The sequence below is a fragment of the Microtus oregoni genome, unplaced genomic scaffold (genome assembly GCF_018167655.1).
Source record: "Microtus oregoni isolate MIOR12 unplaced genomic scaffold, Mior012 000003F_ref0000135, whole genome shotgun sequence".
Lineage (NCBI taxonomy): Eukaryota > Metazoa > Chordata > Mammalia > Rodentia > Cricetidae > Microtus > Microtus oregoni.
This window is the reverse complement of record NW_024543062.1, coordinates 30,794,382-30,813,647: the sequence shown is the minus strand read 5'-3', so window position 1 is coordinate 30,813,647 and position 19,266 is coordinate 30,794,382. Positions and strand designations below refer to the sequence as shown.

At 41.9% G+C, this 19,266-nt stretch overlaps 1 protein-coding gene across 1 annotated transcript in view; it reads left to right on the top strand.

Annotated features, from left to right (window-relative positions):
* Sppl3 (signal peptide peptidase like 3) overlaps positions 1 to 19,266 on the top strand; it is a 111,786-nt gene that overhangs the window by 73,031 nt on the left and 19,489 nt on the right. The window lies entirely within an intron of this gene.

Sequence of the window (19,266 nt, the reverse complement as noted above, 5' to 3'; positions counted from 1 at the left end):
GGTGGGTTTCCACCTGCTTGTGACTTTGATGGCTCTTTTGTGAGGTTGGTTACTTTGTATTGATGACAGTTTCATTCAGTGACTCAGAGAGAGAGAACACATCCAAGTACTTGAAAAACTAAGCATTAGGAATGTCTTCTGATTTCAAAGATCTTAAAAGAATATACATTTTTAAAAAAATAGAAGTGAGTGTGTAAACAAATTGTTTATCTATACAGTGGAATATTATTTCATATTTAATAATGAAGTACTGAGGGGCAAGGAGATGGTCTTTTCAGTAAAGTGCTTACCCTGCAAGCATGGGACCCAGCACCCATGTAATAACCTAGGCTAGTGGCATGTACGTGTAACCCCAGTGCTGGGGAAGCAGGGGTAAGAGCATCTCCAGGGTTTGCCGGCCAGGGAGCCTGGTCTACTCCGTTAGCTCTAATTAGGCTGAGACCCTGCCTCGAAAAATTAGTTGGAAAACAGAAGACACTTCTGACTTGCACATATGTGTCTATGCACTTCATATAAAAACATGTTTGTATACTATATATATATACACACCATGTTCATAAAATGAAATTCTAGTACATGCTTCAATACAGATAAAGCTCGTACTAAGTAAAGGAAGCCATGCACAGTTACTTCCTGTGTATGAAATCCCCCAAACAACACATATGTCTGGACAAGAAGTGGATTAGGTAGTTGCCTGGGACTGGAGAGAAGTAGGAAGATTAACTGCAAATGGAGGCAAAAACTAGAGTGTAGTGATTTCAGAGAAATTGATTAAAATTTTGTATCTAAAATGGATTAGCTTTTATGGTGTGTGAATTGTACCTCAGTAGAGTTAGAGAAAATGCAGTGCTTGTTATGGAAAGAGATGAGAAATAAGAAGAGCCGGTTGATCTGGCAGTAGATTCCCTGCAGCACCACAAAGAAGGCTTGCCCATAGTAGTAGCATTTATACCGAGTACTTTCATTTACACATGGTTTGTTACGTGCTTTAAAGAAGAAAAGCGCCAGAGCTGTTCCCTCCTGCATGTGAGGGTGTGACCCACAGTGGAGCTGTTCCCTTCTGACTGTTTAGGTATGAGGGTGTACCAGCACCCAGCACCAGAAAGACAGGAATAAGCTCTAGAAACCAAGTTGTTCACCTCCCAGAAAGAGAGCAAAGAAAGTTGACCACAATGGCGGGTCACTAGGTCTTTTCTCTGGAGAATGATATGGCTGACACTGGCAGCGACATCAGCCTTCCAGGAGAGGGGAGTGTGATTTCAGACAGGAGGAGAAAATGAGCATGACACTAGGACAGGTTATTACCTAGCCTGCCAGTGAGGGCTGTGTCTTAGAATAGTGACAGAATATGGACCATGGGTTGGAGAGAGACCACTTAATGCCGTTTATTTTTATTTATTCCTTAATACTTAATACCAAATTGCACTTCTCCAGTTTTTTTACGTCAAAGTGTGAAATGAACATGACAAAGACAATAAAATAAAATCATTTAAATAGAATGAATCTCAGCCAGGTAATCGTGGTGCACACCTTTTATCCCAGCACTCCGGAGACAGAGGCAGTGAGATCTCTCTCTGTATGTCTGAAGCCAACCTGATCTACAGAGCGATTTCCAAGACAGCTAGGGCTACACAGAGAAACCCTGTTTGATTAAGAAAGAAAGAAAGAAAGAAAGAAAGAAAGAAAGAAAGAAAGAAAAGAAAGAGAAAAGCGAAAGAAAACGAATTAGGCCTGAAGAGATGGCTTAGAGTTTAAGAGCAATGGCTGCTCTTCCAGAGGACCTGAGCTCAATTCCCAGCAACCACATGGTAACTCACAACCATCTTTAGTGGGATCCGATGCCCTCTTCTGGCATTAAGACATACATGTAGACAGATCACTTATGAACAAAATAAATCAACATAAAATACATAAAACAAAAATAATTTTAAAAAATTTAAAAAAAAACAATAAATCTTGAGCAATCTGAGGTGGCCTTAAACCTCAGCCATTGAGAAGCAGGAGCAAGTAGATTTCTGTGAGCTTTAGGTTAGCCATGTCTACAGAGTGAGTTTCAGGCCAACCAGGGCTCATAGAGAGGCTCTGCCTTTAAAAAAAAAAAAAAAGTCTTATACAAGGTGATAAAATCTTTGGGTGAAATAAAGTCAGTACCAATAATTTCCTAGAAAGCACACTAAAACCACACAGTGTGAAATATGAATTTCAGATTGATGTGTTACATAGCTGTTATGTTCTGTTAGTACCTCAAGTCAAATCACTTACACCCTGTAACTTTTTTCTTTTTGCTTTTGTTTTTCGAGACAGCGTTTCTCTGTGTAGCCCTAGCTGTCCTGGAACTCACTCTGTAGACCACACTGGCCTAGAACCCCAAGATCTGCCTGCCTTTGCCTCCTGAGTGCTGGATTTAAAGGAGTGCACCACCACTACCTAGCTTTTAATTTTATTTCTTATGTCCTGTATTGTTTAGCATATATACAAATGGTGTAATTAAAACAAGATTCTAATCTCTGATACACTGCATCACAGAATCTAAGGGAAATCTGCAGTGTGCCCAAGTAAAATCTCTGATACACTGCATCACAGAATCTAGGGGAATCTGCAGTGTGCCCAAGTAAAATCTCATTCAACAGAAAGTGGAAGGAAGTACCTGCTAATACTAGTTTTTATTTCTTATTATTTATCAGGGTCAAAAGAGAGTCATGTACCTCCACAGTAACACACTGAGACTCAATTGCCAAGAAGATTATGATAAAATGCAGTTCTCTTTGATTTAATGTGGGAAAGTATCAAGAAAGTAAAAGCCATTGTAGAGAAAACCAGCACTCAGCTGTAGAGTGTTCTTCCCAGAACTATTTCATTTCTCCTATCTGGTTAGTTTGTCTCAGACCACAGGTGCAGGCCCTTCCTCAGGGTTCCTGCCTCACCCTTTGACCCTAATATTTGCACATTGCTATCTACAATCTTTCACCTGTACATGCCTGTGACTACTGGGTTGGGGAGAGGGTTGATTTTTACCCTCTGTAGATAATGTCAAGCAGTTTCCATAGTGACTGTCACTGTACACTCTCCCAAGGGGTTTCTGGCCTGCCTGGTTCCCCAGCTGTTTAGTCCCAAGAAAATCACACAGAGTCTTCATTAGTTATAAACTGATTGGCCCATTAGCTCAGGCTTCTTATTAACTCTTAAAACATATATTAGCCCATTATTCTTGTCTGTGTTAGCCATGTGACTTGGTACCTTTTTCAGCGAGGCAGTCACATCTTGCTTGCTCTGTGGCTGGATCTGAACTACAGAGTTCTCCTGTTCTCATTGACCTGCCTCTTTTTCCTGTCTGGTTGTCTCACCTATACTTCCTACGTGGCTACTGGCCAATCGGCATTTATTTAAAATATAATTGACAGAATACAGGCCATTGTCCCACACCACCACCACCCCTCCGAGGGGCATGCTGCCTGTTGCCCTTTCCCCTGGTAAACTTTGAGAGATCGCCTATGTCTGGTGCAGCTGTTTGTAGTAGACTACAGTGTGGCTAAGGACGGCTTTTAGAAAGCATCTGCCTCTTGGAGGAAGGAACACCAATAGTAGATAAGAGGAAGAGAAACAGCAGGCCAGACTTGGAGGTCCAGGTCCTAGAGGCAACCTTCCTATGATCAGCTCACTGTTCTCACTCTGAATGATGTCCTTTTGCTTTTCCTTTATTGTCTACCAAACCTTTGGTGGCTCTTAATACCCAGCCATAAATCGTCCTTGCAAAGTACAAGGGCTGGCACTGCTGCCATGATTGAGATCAGAGGAAACATCACCTGTAACATGAAGATAACTGTAACCCGTTCTTGGGAAACTAAGGAAGAAGAATTGCAACTTTAAGGTCAGCCTGGTCTATAGAGCAGCCTGGGCTACAAAGTGATACAGTCTGTCTCCAGTTTTTTCTACACCCTGGAAACTCAGGTAGGACACAGGCTTCCCTGGGTGCCTCTGTTCAGCATTGCTATCTTGCTTTGCTGAACAATCAAGGACCTCCCCAGAAACATAAGTTTTTGGGGCTGCAGGAATATTAATCTGGGTATTCCATTGCTGCAATAGGTCTCGACCCCACAAATTCACTGCAATATTAGCCACAGCCTTCCTCTCTGTCTTTTTGGCCCTATGCATTTGACCCATCTCATGCTTTGTTTTACTTAAGATAGGTTTCCAATTTCTAGAGGAACTGAACATCTACCTCTTGAAGGGGGCAATTCAGATGCCACAATTTTGGGGTGACGATACTTACATTCGCACCTGTGTCTAGTAAGCCTTCAATAAAATGTCATTTATACACACTCTTAGCTTTAGTCTTTGATCATTTATAGAAGTCTGCCAGAATATGCATTTCCTATGTTCTACTGGAGTGTTCAATTCATCGTCCACATCTATCCCATCATCCAGACCAGCATGGTTTTTTTTTACAGTAGGCACTGGATTTTTTTATTTTTTCTGGTGAGACACATTTTTCACAGTAACTGGATATGATTGGACCACATTTCAGGCCCCCCAAGGGGTTTTCCGATGGTATGGGGTTGCCTTGTCTGTCCTTTGTTGACCTACATTCATTGGTCCAGTGTCAGCCTTTGCCACACCTCCTATATATACCTGAAGGCTGAGTCCTTCTATTCTTGCCATTCCCAGAGGAGACATTATTCCCAGGAATTCCTTGCCTACAATCCCTTCTCAGATGTCCTATTCTACCACAATTAAAACATTTGGTATTTTGATGTCTCCTCATACCATTGGAAATTGCTTCTATCCAAGCTTCAGTACTATAGTCAAGTGTCTCAATATTCATTATTTGGAAGATCCATTAATCCATTGGTGCTGATCTGACCTTTAAAGGCCCAAGGATCTTTTTGCATTCTAAGCTGACATTCTCAAAAGCCGAAGATTCAATTAGTATACATCTAGCTTCTGGGTCTTTTGCCCCTATCTATACAGCCTTAGTTAGACTTTGTAAAAAGTCACTAAAGGGTTCTCTCTGACCCTGTTTAACCCTAATATATCATTCAATTTTCTTTCTTGGTTCCTGAATCCTGTCCCAAGCATTTAAAGCTTCTGTGCTACAAGGTGTGTTCATTGTAAAGAGCCTGATCCTGAGGATCAGAGTAAAGACCCTTGCCTAGAATTTGATCTTGGGAAATCTTAAGTCCTTTTGCTTTTCCCTGTTTCTCTAAAATTTTTGCTTCTTCTCTCCAGTAATAATTCCAAAGCAACTGAGGTCCATTTTTTCGACTGCTGAGATTAACTGAGTCCAGTCCGTGGTGTTGCTTTGTTGCTTGAAGCCCACATTTTGACCATTTTCTTAATGAAGGACGAATGTATTCCATAAGATACAATTGCTTGTTTAATTTCCTTTAGATCAGTCATACATATGGACTCCCATGTATATTCTTCAACTACCGTAGGGTGTTTGGTGCCAGATGCTCTTTCTGATATCACTGCAAAAACAGGTATAACTCTGGGTAAGCTATCCCAGAATACCAGTACATACTGATAAGGCTACATTTTGTCTTTGTACCTTTTGTCCCTGGTTGTCAAATTCGATAAATTCCTCAAACTTTTCAAATTACCACTGCCTTTTGTAAAGTCTGAATCCTCCTGTCCAGTGTTCTGTTCTAATGCCCTCACTGAGGATTCCAAGGTGTGAAGTCTGTCCAGTTAAAGATAATGTCTCATCCTTGGTCATAATTTTTATAATATGCATATTACCTTCCTGGAGGGACATTCTATCAGTCAATCTATCATAACCTGTATCGGCGTAAATAAATGCAATGCAGATATTAAAGAATATTTACCACTTTAATGATAAACTTACAGAACCGAAGTTCCCACGTAGCACAGGAGGTAGGAAGGAAAAAGGGCAGGGTGCAGCCTCCACGCGCTCGATTTATCCGTCCACAAACTCCGCCCCCTAAAGGGGCTGACTTAACCCTACATCTCCCCCTTTTGTCTAAATAAGACAAAACTAAACCAAATATAACTAAACAATAATAAAAAATGATAAATATAACAAACAATATTGAGAACAAAAGTTTTGATAGACATTCTATCTCAAGGAGTCTAAATAATGTAGAGAGTAACTACAATTAAATAATCTTCAACTCCATCAAAGATCTGAGAAGGGAAAAAATATTACTTAACAAGTGAGAGATATCCAAAATGTGCAACAAATGACAGAGACAACTGACTACCTGGGCAATCACCCAAAGTCTCATTTGCAATGTTGAGTCAACCAACTTTGGCTAAGGCCTAATATAACTGACGTACCATTATCAAATGCAAGGAACTTTCTTAGAATTATCTTACCCTGTTTTGGCAAGATAAGACAATCCTGTTTCATATCTTAGTCAGTAGTTGAGGTATGGGCTTTTCTTAACCCAAAGGCCAGTTCTGCCAAGAAGACAAGCTCCCAGTGGAGTGTCTTTGGTGCTCAACGATCTCTCGGGAGTAGAGTGGTGTTGCCAGGAGTAATTGTGTCTTCTTGGCACAGAATTCTAGGTTAGATTAAAGGCCATTTTCTACAGCTCTTCAAAGAGGCTGAAGATTATAATACTATCTATACTAAAAATAATCTCTATGTATCTAAAAGACCTGATAAACCTAAGAATAAATATGACAAACATATAATTCTCTATACCTATCTAATTTGAAAACTAAGAGAATAAACAACTGTGCAATATGAAGACAATGATCTTCACCTGTAAACAATGTCATTACATATCAAATGTAAACAATGCTATTACATAAATAGTACCAGAGGTAGAAATGTACATTGTGATATGATAGATGTATCCATACAATATAAGCATACTCTTATACAAAAATAGAGGTAGGAACACTCACATTCAATATTCAATATATCAATATACAAGAAACAGTACCAATATAATTTTCTAAAAACAGTAAGTCACAAATACCAATCATCCCATCAAACCAGTTACTCCCCCCTTTTTTTTGAATATACCCCTAAATCCATACAATATCTCCCCATCCCCTCAACCCTAAACCAACCACTAAAAGATGTCCCTAACCCTGTGGGCAAACTCTGTTGGGAGAGGGGACGTCGTCCTCTTAGATTGCTTCTAGCTGACATAGGGGCGACGTTCTTCTTAGGGGCCCCTGTGAAAGCAAATGATGGTAAAATTCCCAAATTAACCTTTGACTTAAGAAAATTATAACTAGTCTCTGAGCGTTTTGAGAAGGTCCGGCCAGAGTGTTGTCAAAAATGTGCATCATTCGAAATTGTCTCCTGCAGTTGGTACCAAAAAACAGGTCTAAAATTAGCGCTTAAAAAAAAAATTCATGACGTCATAAAAACCAGATTGAGTTGATGTTGTGGGGCCCCATCTTCATCTTGGAAACTTCAAAGATTACTGTAGGAAAATACGTTGCTTGTTATGGGAAATTTAAACATTAACAACAAGGACATATACTGACATATAAAGAAAGACACAGATATGAGGAAAGGCAAAGAAAGCTTATCAAGTATAAAATTATTCTTGTTCTGTCCCATTTCATGGCTCCTGACCTGAGACAGAAACTCTGAAATATCCCTTATTAACAGGCTTGGAATTGAAGAGGGACTGAGCCATAGTCCAACTCCAAAACCAGCTCTACAAATTTATAAAGAAGTGTTCAATAAAACATATAAATGTATATAAAAAATCAATACTTACAATATGTATAGAATTTTATTGTTGATGTTTAGTGTGTCGTAACTATTTTCCATCCATCAGTAATTAAATATTCAGGTTCCCTTAAATTCTTTGGAGATGAGTATTTTCCTGTGGAGATAAGAAAAGAACCCTGCCCCCAACCTATCTGTAATCCTTACCATCTGAATGCCGGTCATCCTTGTGAATGAATTGTTATTTATCTTTTCCAAGTGACTTCTCTTCTTCAAACCGAACCTTTATTAATTTTGACGGTATCCATAATTTTTCCTCACCTGTGGAGATAAGAGCAAAACCCCTTCCCCAATGCAGCACATCTCCTGGCTTCCATTGTGAGGTCAGCACATCCTTGAAATAAACTGGTTGATTTAGTTCAGCAGACTTTTCCATTATCCAATGTCTTTCTGCAGCCATCGTTCCCTTCTCATTAGCGTTGAGAAAATTCAAGGTTAACAAAGCATTATGTAACCTATTTCTGGGGGTGTTTTCCACCCCTTTCTGTTTGTTCAACATATCCTTTATAGTTCGATTTGATCTTTCTCTGACTGCTTGACCTGTAGGATTGTATGGTATACCTGTAACATACTTGATATTGTAATAATCAAAAAACTGTTTCATTTTCCTAGAGACATAAGCAGGACCATTATCTGTCTTTATTTGTGTAGATATACCCATGATAGCCATGACTTCTAATAAATGAGTGATTACTGAATCAGCTTTTTCTGAACTTAAAGCAGTTGCCCACTGAAAGCCTGAATAAGTGTCAATGGTGTGATGAACATACTTCAATTTGCCAAATTCTGCAAAGTGGAACACATCCATCTGCCAGATTTCATTCCTATGGGTGCCCTTCGGATTAGCCCCTGCAGGCAGTGGCGTTTGGTTATAGAAAGAGCAGGTAGGGCATTTCTTCACAATCTCCTTAGCTTGTTGCCATGTAATAGAAAACTCTTTCTTCAAACCTTTGCTATTAACATGATGTTTTTTATGAAATTCAGAGGCTTGTAGCACACTACCAATCAATAATTGATCAATTTCTGCATTACCTTGTGCTAGAGGACCTGGCAGACCCATAGGGGATCGGATGTGTGTTATGTACATAGGGCAAAGCCTGTTCCTGATCAAATCTTGAACCTGGATAAACAATGAGGTTAGTTCTGTATCATCAGGTATAAATTCAGCAGTTTCAATATGTAAAATAACTCTTTCTGCGTATTGTGAATCAGTAACTATATTAATAGGTTCTTTAAAATCTCTTGGTACCATAAGAATGGCATATAATTCTGCCTTCTGGACAGAATCATAAGGACTTTGTTCCACCTTACCCAAGTCTTCTGATTTGTGACCTGCCTTCCCTGATTTATTGGCATCAGTATAGAATGTACGGGCTCCAGTTATTGATTGGAGCATCACGGACGATTCGAGGAAGGATCCAAGAAGTTCTCTTTACGAAGTTAAGCCGCTTGCTTTTTGGATAGTTGTTATTAATGTCTCCCAAAAAATTAGCACAAGCTCTTTGCCATGGTTCATTATCTTCCCATAATTTATTTCATCAGCAGTGAAAGGCACTATAATTTCTGCTGGGTCTATCTATGCCTGCTAGTTGTTGAAGTCTCAGCTTGCCTTTTATAATTAACTCAGAGACTTTTTTTTTTTTTAATAATTTTTTTATTAAGAAAAGAAGAAAAAAAACATAAACAAAAAACAAGTTTCCACCTCCTCCCAGCCTCCCATTTCCCTCCCCCTCCTCCCACCCTTCTCCCCCTCCTCCCACCCTTCTACCCCTCCCCCCACTCCTCTCCCCCTCCCTCTCCAGTCCACAGAGCAGTCCAGGTTCCCTGCCCTGTGGTAAGTCCTAGGTCCTCCCCCCTCCGTCCATATCTAGGAAGGTGAACATCCAAACTGGCTAGGCTTCCACAAAGCCAGCACATTAAGTAGGATCAAAACCCCGTGCCATTGTCCTTGGCGTCTCATCAGCCCTCATTGTTCGCCATGTTCAGAGAGTCCGGTTTTATCCCATGCTTTTTCGGTCACAGTCCAGCTGGCCTTGGTGAGCTCCCAGTAGATCAGCTCCACTGTCTCAGTGGGTGGGTGCACGCCTCGTGGTCCCGACTTCTTTGCTCATGTTCTCCCTCCTTCTGTTCCTCATTGGGACCTTGGGAGTTCAGTCCAGTGCTCCAGTGTGGGTCTCTGTCTCTGTCTCCATCCATCACCAGATGAAGGTTCTATGATGATATGCAAGATATTCGTCAGTATTGCTCTAGGATAGGGTCATTTCAGGTTCCCAATCCTCAGCTACCCAAGGAACTAACTGGGAACCTCATGTTGGGCACTTGGGAGCCCCTCTAGGGTCAAATCTCTTGCTCACCCTAAAGTGGTTCCCTTAACTAAGAATTGTGGTTCCGTGCTCCCCTATCCACCTTTCCTTTATCCCAATTCTCCTGATTCCCCAAGTCCCCCCTCCTTCCCTTCTACCTTTTCTCTCCCCATCTCCCCTTACCCCCATCCCACCCCACCCCCAAGATCCTAATTTTCTCCCCGGCAATTGGGTCTACTTCCCTTAGCCAAGAGGATAACTATATGTTTTTCCTTGGGTTCACCTTCTTACTTAGCTTCTTTAGGTTCACCTATTGTAGACTCCGTGGCCCTAATTTATGGCTAGAAACCAATTATGAGCGAGTACATCCCATGTTCATCTTTTTGGGTCTGGGACACCTCACTCAGGATAGTGTTTTCTATTTCCATCCATTTGCCTGCAAAATTCGAGAAGTCATTGTTTTTTACCGCAGCGTAGTACTCTAGCGTGTATATATTCCATACTTTCTTCATCCATTCTTCCATTGAAGGGCATCTAGGTTGTTTCCAGGTTCTGGCTATTACAAATAATACTGCTATGAACATAGTTGAACAAATGCTTTTGTCATATGATAGAGCATCTCTTGGGTATATTCCCAGGAGTGGTATTGCTGGGTCCAGGGGTAAGTTGATCCCGAATTTCCTGAGAAACCGAAACACTGACTTCCACAGTGGTTGCACAAGATGGCATTCCCACCAGCAATGGATGAGGGTACCCGTTCCTCCACAGCCTCTCCAGCAAAGGTTATCCTTGGTGTTTTTGACTTTAGCCATTCTGACAGGTGTAAGATGATATCTCAAAGTTGTTTTGATTTGCATTTCCCTGATTGCTAAGGAAGTTGAGCACGACTTTAAGTGTCTTTTGGCCATTTGAACTTCCTCTGCTGAGAATTCTCTGTTCAATTCAGTGCCCCATTTTTTAATTGGGTTAATTAGCATTTTAAAGTCTAGTTTCTTGAGTTCTCTATATATTTTGGAGATCAGACCTTTGTCTGTTGTGGGGTTGGTGAAGATCTTCTCCCAATCAGTAGGTTGCCTTTGTGTCTTATTGACTATGTCCTTTGCTTTACAGAAGCTTCTCAGTTTAAGTAGGTCCCATTTATTCAATGTTGCCCTTAATGTCTGTGCTTCTGGGGTTATACATAGGAAGCGATCTCCTGTGCCCAGCTCCTGTAGGGTACTTCCCACTTTCTCTTCTATCAGGTTCAGTGTGTTCGGGCTGATATTGAGGTCTTTAATCCATTTGGACTTGAGTTTTGTGCACGGTGATAGATAAGGGTCTATTTTCATTCTTCTACAAGATGACTTCCAGTTGTGCCAGCACCATTTGTTGAAGATGCTTTCTTTCTTCCATTTTATACTTTTAGCTCCTTTATCGAAAATCAGGTGTTCATAGGTTTGTGGGATAAAATCCGGGTCTTCTATACGATTCCATTGGTCGACTTCTCTGTTTTTATGCCAGTACCACACTGTTTTCATTACTGTAACTCTGTAATAGAGTTTGAAGTCAGGGATGGTAATGCCTCCAGAAGATCCTTTATTGTATAGGATTGTTTTGGCTATCCTGGGTTTTTTGTTTTTCCATATAAAGTTGATTATTGTTCTCTCCAGATCTGTGAAGAATTTTGATGGGATCTTGATGGGGATTGCATTGAATCTATAAATAGCCTTTGGTAGAATTGCCATTTTTACTATGTTGATCCTCCCAATCCAAGAGCAAGGGAGGTCCATCCATTTTTTGGTATCCTCTTCAATTTCTTTCTTCAATGCCTTAAAGTTCTTGTCAAATAGATCTTTCACTTCCTTGGTTAGATGTACCCCAAGATATTTTATGCTGTTTTTGGCTATTGTGAATGGTGAAGCTTCTCTGATTTCCCTCTCTGCTTCCATATCCTTTGTGTATAAGAGGGCGACTGATTTTTTGGAGTTGATCTTGTATCCTGCCACATTACTAAAGCTGTTTATCAGCTGTAGGAGTTCTTTGGTGGAGTTTTTGGGGTCGCTTATGTACACTATCATATCATCTGCAAATAACGAAAGTTTAACTTCTTCCTTTCCAATTCGAATCCCCTTGATCCCATTATGTTGTCTTATTGCTATTGCTAGAACTTCAAGCACTATATTGAAGAGGTATGGGGAGAGTGGACAGCCTTGTCGTGTTCCTGAGTTAAGTGGGATGGCTTTGAGTTTCTCTCCGTTTAATTTGATGTTAGCTGTCGGCTTGCTGTATATAGCTTTTATTATATTTAGGTATGACCCTTGTATCCCTAATCTCTCCAAGACTTTTAACATAAATGGATGTTGAATTTTGTCAAATGCTTTTTCAGCATCTAATGAAATGATCATATGGTTTTTTTCTTTCAGTTTATTTATATGCTGGATTACATTGATAGATTTTCGTATGTTGAACCAGCCCTGCATCTGCGGAATGAAGCCTACTTGATCATAATGGATAATTTTTCGGATGTGTTCTTGGATTCGATTTGCCAGTATTTTGTTGAGGATTTTTGCGTCGATATTCATGAGTGAGATTGGCCTGTAGTTCTCTTTCCTGGTTGAGTCTTTGAGTGGTTTTGGTATCAGAGTAATTGTGGCTTCATAAAAGGAGTTTGGTAATGACCCTTCTGTTTCTATCTTGTGGAATACATTAAGGAGTATAGGTATTAGATCTTCTTGGAAGATCTGGTAGAATTCCGCATTGAAACCATCTGGTCCTGGGCTTTTTTTGGTAGGGAGGTTTTTGATAACCTCTTCTAATTCTTCGCGACTAACAGGTCTATTTAGATTGTTCACCAGGTCCTGATTTAACTTTGGTATATGATATTTATCTAAAAAAGTATCCATTTCCTTTACATTTTCCAATTTTGTGGCATATAGGCTTTTGTAGTAAGATCTAATGATTCTCTGAATTTCCTCTGTGTCTGTGGTTATGTCCCCCTTTTCATTTCTGATCTTATTAATTTGCAAATTCTCTCTCTGCCGTTTGATTAGCTTGGATAGTGGTTTGTCAATCTTGTTGATTTTCTCCAGGAACCAGCTTTTTGTTTCATTGATTTTTTTGTATTGTTTTCTGTGTTTCTATTTTGTTGATTTCAGCCCTCAGTTTGATTATTTCCAGTCTTCTACTCCTCCTAGGTGAGTCTGCTTCTTTTTTTCTAGAGCTTTCAGGTGGGCTGTTAAGTCTCCAATGTGAGCTTTCTCTGTTTTCTTTAAGTGGGCACTTAGTGCTATGAACTTTCCTCTTAGAACTGCTTTCATAGTGTCCCATAAGTTTGAGTATGTTGTTTCTTTATTTTCATTGAATTCCAGGAAGACTTTAATTTCTTTCTTTATTTCTTCCTTAATCCAGCTATGGTTCAATAGTTGACTGTTCAGTTTCCATGACTTTGTATGCTTTCTGGGGGTAGCATTATTGTTGAATTCTAACTTTAATCCATGGTGATCTGATAAGACACAGGTGGTTACTAATATTTTTTTGTAACTGTGGATGTTTGCTTTGTTACCGACTATGTGGTCGATTTTCGAGAAGGTTCCATGAGCTGCAGAGAAGAAGGTATATTCTTTCCTATTTGGATGGAATGTTCTATAGATGTCTGTTAAGTCCATTTGATTCATTACCTCCACTAATTCTCTTATTTCTCTGTTAGGTTCCTGTCTGATTGACCTGTCCATTGGTGAGAGAGGAGTGTTGAAGTCTCCTACTATTAGTGTGTGCGGTTTGATGTCTGCCTTGAATTTTAGCAATGTTTCTTTTATGTACGTGGGTGCTTTTATATTAGGGGCATAGATGTTCAGGATTGAGACTTCATCCTGATGAACTGTTCCTGTTATGAGTATAAAATGCCCCTCTCCATCTCTTCTGATTGATTTAAGTTTAAAGTCAACTTTGTTAGAGATTAGTATGGCCACACCTGCCTGTTTCTTAGGACCATTTGCTTGATAGGCCTTTTCCCAGCCCTTTACTCTGAGTAGGTGCCTGTCTTTGTGGTTGAGGTGTGTTTCTTGTAAACAGCAGAATGTTGGATCCTGTTTTCTTATCCAATCTCTTAGCCTGTGCCTTTTTATAGGTGAGTTGAGTCCATTGACATTAAGTGATATTAATGACCAGTGGTTGTTAACTCCGGTCATTTTTTTTTAGTCGTAGAGTTTGTGTGTTTCCCTTCTTTGTTTTGTGTTGGTGAAGGGTCTCTAGATGTCTGAGGTATTGTGGTCATTGTTGGACTCCTTGGTTAGTGATTTTCCTTCAATTACTTTCTGTAAGGCTGGATTTGTGGCTGCGTATTGTTTAAATTTGTTTTTATCCTGGAAAATTTTATTTTCTCCATTTATAGTGAATGAAAGCTTGGCTGGGTATAGTAATCTGGGCTTGCACCCATGGTCTCTCAGTTTCTGCAGTACATCTATCCAGGACCTTCTGGCTTTCATGGTTTCCATGGAGAAGTCAGGTGTAAGTCTGATAGGTTTACCTTTATAAGTAATTTGGCCTTTTTCCTTTGCAGCTCTTAATATTCTTTCCTTATTCTGTATGCTTTGTGTTTTGATAATTATATGGCGAGGGGATGTTTTTTTTTTGATCCAGCCTATTCGGTGTTCTGTATGCTTCTTGCACCTTCATAGGAAAATCTTTCCTTAGGTTGGGAAAGTTTTCTTCTATAATTTTATTAAATAGATTTTCTGGACCATTGAGCTGCCCTTCTTCTCCTTCTTCTACTCCTATTATTCTTAGGTTTGGTCTTTTTATCGTGTCCCATATTTCCTGAATGTTTTGTGATGAGAGTTTGTTGGACTTGCTGTTTTCTTTGATCAGTGTGTTTATTTTCTCTATGGTATCTCCAGAATCCGAGAGTCTTTCTTCTATCTCTTGTATTCTGCTGGTTATGCTTGTTTCTGTAGTCTCTATTCGTTTACCTAGATTTTCCATGTCCAGACGGCCCTCTGTTTGTGTTTTCTTCTTTGCCTCCATTTCAGTTTTCAGGTCTTGAACTGTTTCCATTATCTGTTTGATTGTTTTTCCTTGGTTTTCTAGGGTATCATTCACTGATTTATTCAATTCTTCAAACTTTCTGTTATATTTCTCATCCATTTCTATAAGGGCGTTTTTTACATGCTGTTTAAGGGTGTCAATCACTTTCATGAAGTCAATCTTTTCTCCTTCCTCTTGATTAAGGGGTTCTTGTCCTCCCGTTGTGAGGTCGCTTGTTTCTGGTAGCTTCATGTTGCTTTTCAGCTTGTTGGGCGAATTCTTGCCTTGACGTCGGCCCATCTCTTCTTCCAAATGCTCCCTATGGATCTTCTTTTACCGGATTAGGTCTCCTTGCCTACCAAACGCTGTCTCTCCCCAATGTTGGCTCTCCCAATGCTGGGTCTCCTGGCACCGAAAGATCAGGCCTCCGTGCTGGTTGGGCAGCTCGCAGACAAAGCGCCTACCCCGCTTGGTGCAGGCAGGCCACAGAAACAAAGGAACGGCTGTCCGCCCGGGAGCCCCGGATACTCGGACCCTGCGCCCAGATAGGCTGGGCTGGGCGATGCCACGCGCCTAAAGAGGGCAGTGGGGGCGAAGTGGGGAGGGCTCTGGACGGAAGCTGGGTGGGCCAGGAAGAAAGAGGCAGCAGAGAGCCCAAGCAGGACAGGGGGCCAAGAAACCCCCGAGCTCCCCGTCCCAGGCTGGCGCCGTGGGCCAGAAACTCACCCCAATGCTGGGTCTCCTGGCGCCGAAAGATCAGGCCTCCGTGCTGGTTGGGCAGCTCGCAGACAAAGCGCCTACCCCGCTTGGTGCAGGCAGGCCACAGAAACAAAGGAACCGCTGCCCCCCGGGAGCCCCGGCTACTCGGACTCAGCGCCCAGATAAGCTGGGCGATGCCCCGCGCCAAAAGAGGACAGTGGGGGCGAAGTGGGGAGGGCTCTGGACGGAAGCTGGGTGGGCCAGGAAGAAAGAGACAGCACCCGGGGAGTAGAGGCCCTGCAGAGAGCCCAAGCAGGACAGGGGGCCAAGAAACCCCCGAGCTCCCCGTCCCAGGCTGGCGCCGTGGGCCAGAAACTCACCCCAATGCTGGGTCTCCTGGCGCCGAAAGATCAGGCCTCCGTGCTGGTTGGGCAGCTCGCAGACAAAGCGCCTACCCCGCTTGGTGCAGGCAGGCCACAGAAACAAAGGAACTGCTGCCCGCCCGGGAGCCCCAGGTACTCGGACCCAGCGCCCAGATAGGCTGCGCTGGGCGATGCTACGCGCCAAAAGAGGACAGTGGGGGTGAAGTGGGGAGGGCTCTGGACGGAAGCTGGGTGGGCCAGGAAGAAAGAGGCAGCACCCGGGGAGTAGAGGCCCTGCAGAGAGCCCAAGCAGGACAGGGGGCCAAGAAACCCCCGAGCTCCCCGTCCCAGGCTGGCGCCGTGGGCCAGAAACTCACCCCAATGCTGGGTCTCCTGGCGCCGAAAGATCAGGCCTCCGTGCTGGTTGGGCAGCTCGCAGACAAAGCGCCTACCCCGCTTGGTGCAGGCAGGCCACAGAAACAAAGGAACTGCTGCCCGCCCGGGAGCCCCGGGTACTCGGACCCAGCGCCCAGATAGGCTGCGCTGGGCGATGCTACGCGCCAAAAGAGGACAGTGGGGGTGAAGTGGGGAGGGCTCTGGACGGAAGCTGGGTGGGCCAGGAAGAAAGAGGCAGCAGAGAGCCCAAGCAGGACAGGGGGCCAAGAAACCCCCGAGCTCCCCGTCCCAGGCTGGCGCCGTGGGCCAGAAACTCACCCCAATGCTGGGTCTCCTGGCGCCGAAAGATCAGGCCTCCGTGCTCAACTCAGAGACTTTTTCCACATAAGTTTTCAGTTTCTTACTTGGTTTATGAGGTAAAAAGATCCATTCCAAGATAATATCATCTCTCTGCACTAAAATTCCTGTAGGAGAAATCTTTGATGGTAATATGACGAGAATACAATCGAGCTCTGGATTCACTCTGTCCACATGTGCCTGTTGTAATTTCTCCTCAATCACTGTCAGTTCCTTTTCTGCTTCAGCTGTTAATTCTCTGGGACTGTTTAAATCTTTATCACCATCCAAGGTTTTGTTCAAATGAATTATTAGATCAGGTGTTATTCCAATAGCTGGTCGTAGACTGGAAATGTCTCCTAACAGTCTTTGAAAGTCATTAAAAGTCCATAGGCGATCTCTCCTAATTTGTGCTTTTTGTGTCTTAATTTTTTGCAAACCTATAACCTAAATAACAGAATCTCCCTTCTGAATCTTTTCAGGAGCAATTTGCAATCCCCATTTAGGTAACAGTATCTGTATTTCTTCAAACAGTCTGTTCAAGGTATCTATGTTTGAATCAGATAACAATATGTCGTCCATGTAATGGTATACTATAGATTTGGGAAATTTCTTGCATATTATTTGCAATGGTTGGTTCACAAAATATTGGCACAAAGAGGGGCTATTTAACATACCCTGGGGGAGGACGGCCCACTGGTACCTCCTCGAAGGTTATAAGTAGGCACTGTGAAGGCAAATTTTTCTCTTCTTTTTGCAAAGGTATAGTGAAAAAACAATCCTTTAAATCAATAACTATGAGAGGCCATCCTTTTGATAATAAAGAGGGCAAAGGAATTCCAGATTGCAGAGGGCCCATTGGTTGAATAACCTTGTTGATGGCCCTGAGATCTGTCACCATTCTCCATTTACCTGATTTTTTCTTAACCACAAATACAGGAGAATTCCAAGGGCTGGTAGATTCTTCTATATGTCCAGCATCTAGTTGTTCTTGTACCAGCTGTTCTAAAGCCTGTAACTTTTCCTCAGCTAAAGGCCATTGCTTTGTCCATATTGGTTTCTCAGTCAACCATTTTAGAGGCAAGGCTGTTGGTATCTCTGAAGGGACATCAATTGCTTGTTCTTGCACAGCCCGAATGGCTGGTTTTCTCCGTTTGTAATATCTTTTAATATTATTTTCAGAAATATAGGCTCTAGAAGTAGCAGGAATGTTAATTTCGGTATTCCATTGTTGTAATAGGTCACGACCCCATAAATTCATTGCAATATTGGCTACATATGGCCTTAATTTTCCTATTTGTCCCTCTGGCCCTATACATTCAACCCATCTCGTGCTCTGCCTTACTCGAGATAGGGTTCCAATTCCCAGGAGCTGAACATTTACATTCTGAAGAGGCCAATATGGATGCCAAGATTCTGGGGTAATGATACTTACATCAGCACCTGTGTCCAGCAGGCCAGTAATAAAAATGCCATTTACACACACTCTCAGCTTAGGTCTTTGATCATTTATAGAAGTTTGCCAAAACACACGTAACTCATCTTTCTGATTACTATTGCTTGTAACAGTTGGCATGTGGCTTCCTAATTTTCCTGACGAGGCATGTTCTCTGCAGAAACTGGAAATGACTGAACCATGTTTGCCATGGGGGCCTGTGAGGCCCCCCCTCTCACGTTTCCCATCTGTATCAGGTTGCCTTGTCTATCTCTTGTAGACCTGCATTCATTCGTCCAGTGTCTGCCTTTTCCACATCTTCTACATAAACCTGAAGGCTGAGTCCTTCTATTTCTGTTATTTCTAGAAGATGCATTATTATTATTTCTGAAAATCCATTGTTTACAATTCCTTTTCATATGACCCATTTTGCCACAATTAAACATTTGGTATTCTGGTGTCTCCTTTTACCATTGGAAATTGCTTCTTCTACCCATGCTTCAGTGCCATAGTCAAATGTGTCAACATTTAGTGTATGCAAGACCCACTCTTCCAAGGATGCTGATCTGAACTTTAAAGGCCCCAAGATCTTTTTTTGCATTCCACATTTGCATTTTCGTAAGCCAAAGACTCAATTATTATACGTCTTGCTTCTGGGTCAGATATCTCTATTTGTACAGCCTTAGTTAACCTTTGTAAAAAGTCACTAAAGGGTTCTCTCTGACCGTTTAACTGTGACAAATGATTCCATTCTCTGTCCTGGGTCTTGTACCCTGTCCCAAGCCCTTAAGGCTGCTGTAGTACACATGGAGAGTATGTTTTCATCCAAATTAGCTTGTTCCTGAGGTTCGGAAAAGAGTCCTTCACCTAGAATTTTATCTAGGGAAATGTCAATTCCCTTCGCCTTTTCCTGCTATTCTAAAAATCTAGCCTCTTGCCTGAATAAGCATTTCCATTTCAATTGCGGTCCACTCTCAAGGACCGCGGAGCTCAGCTGGAGCCAGTCCAAGGGGGTTG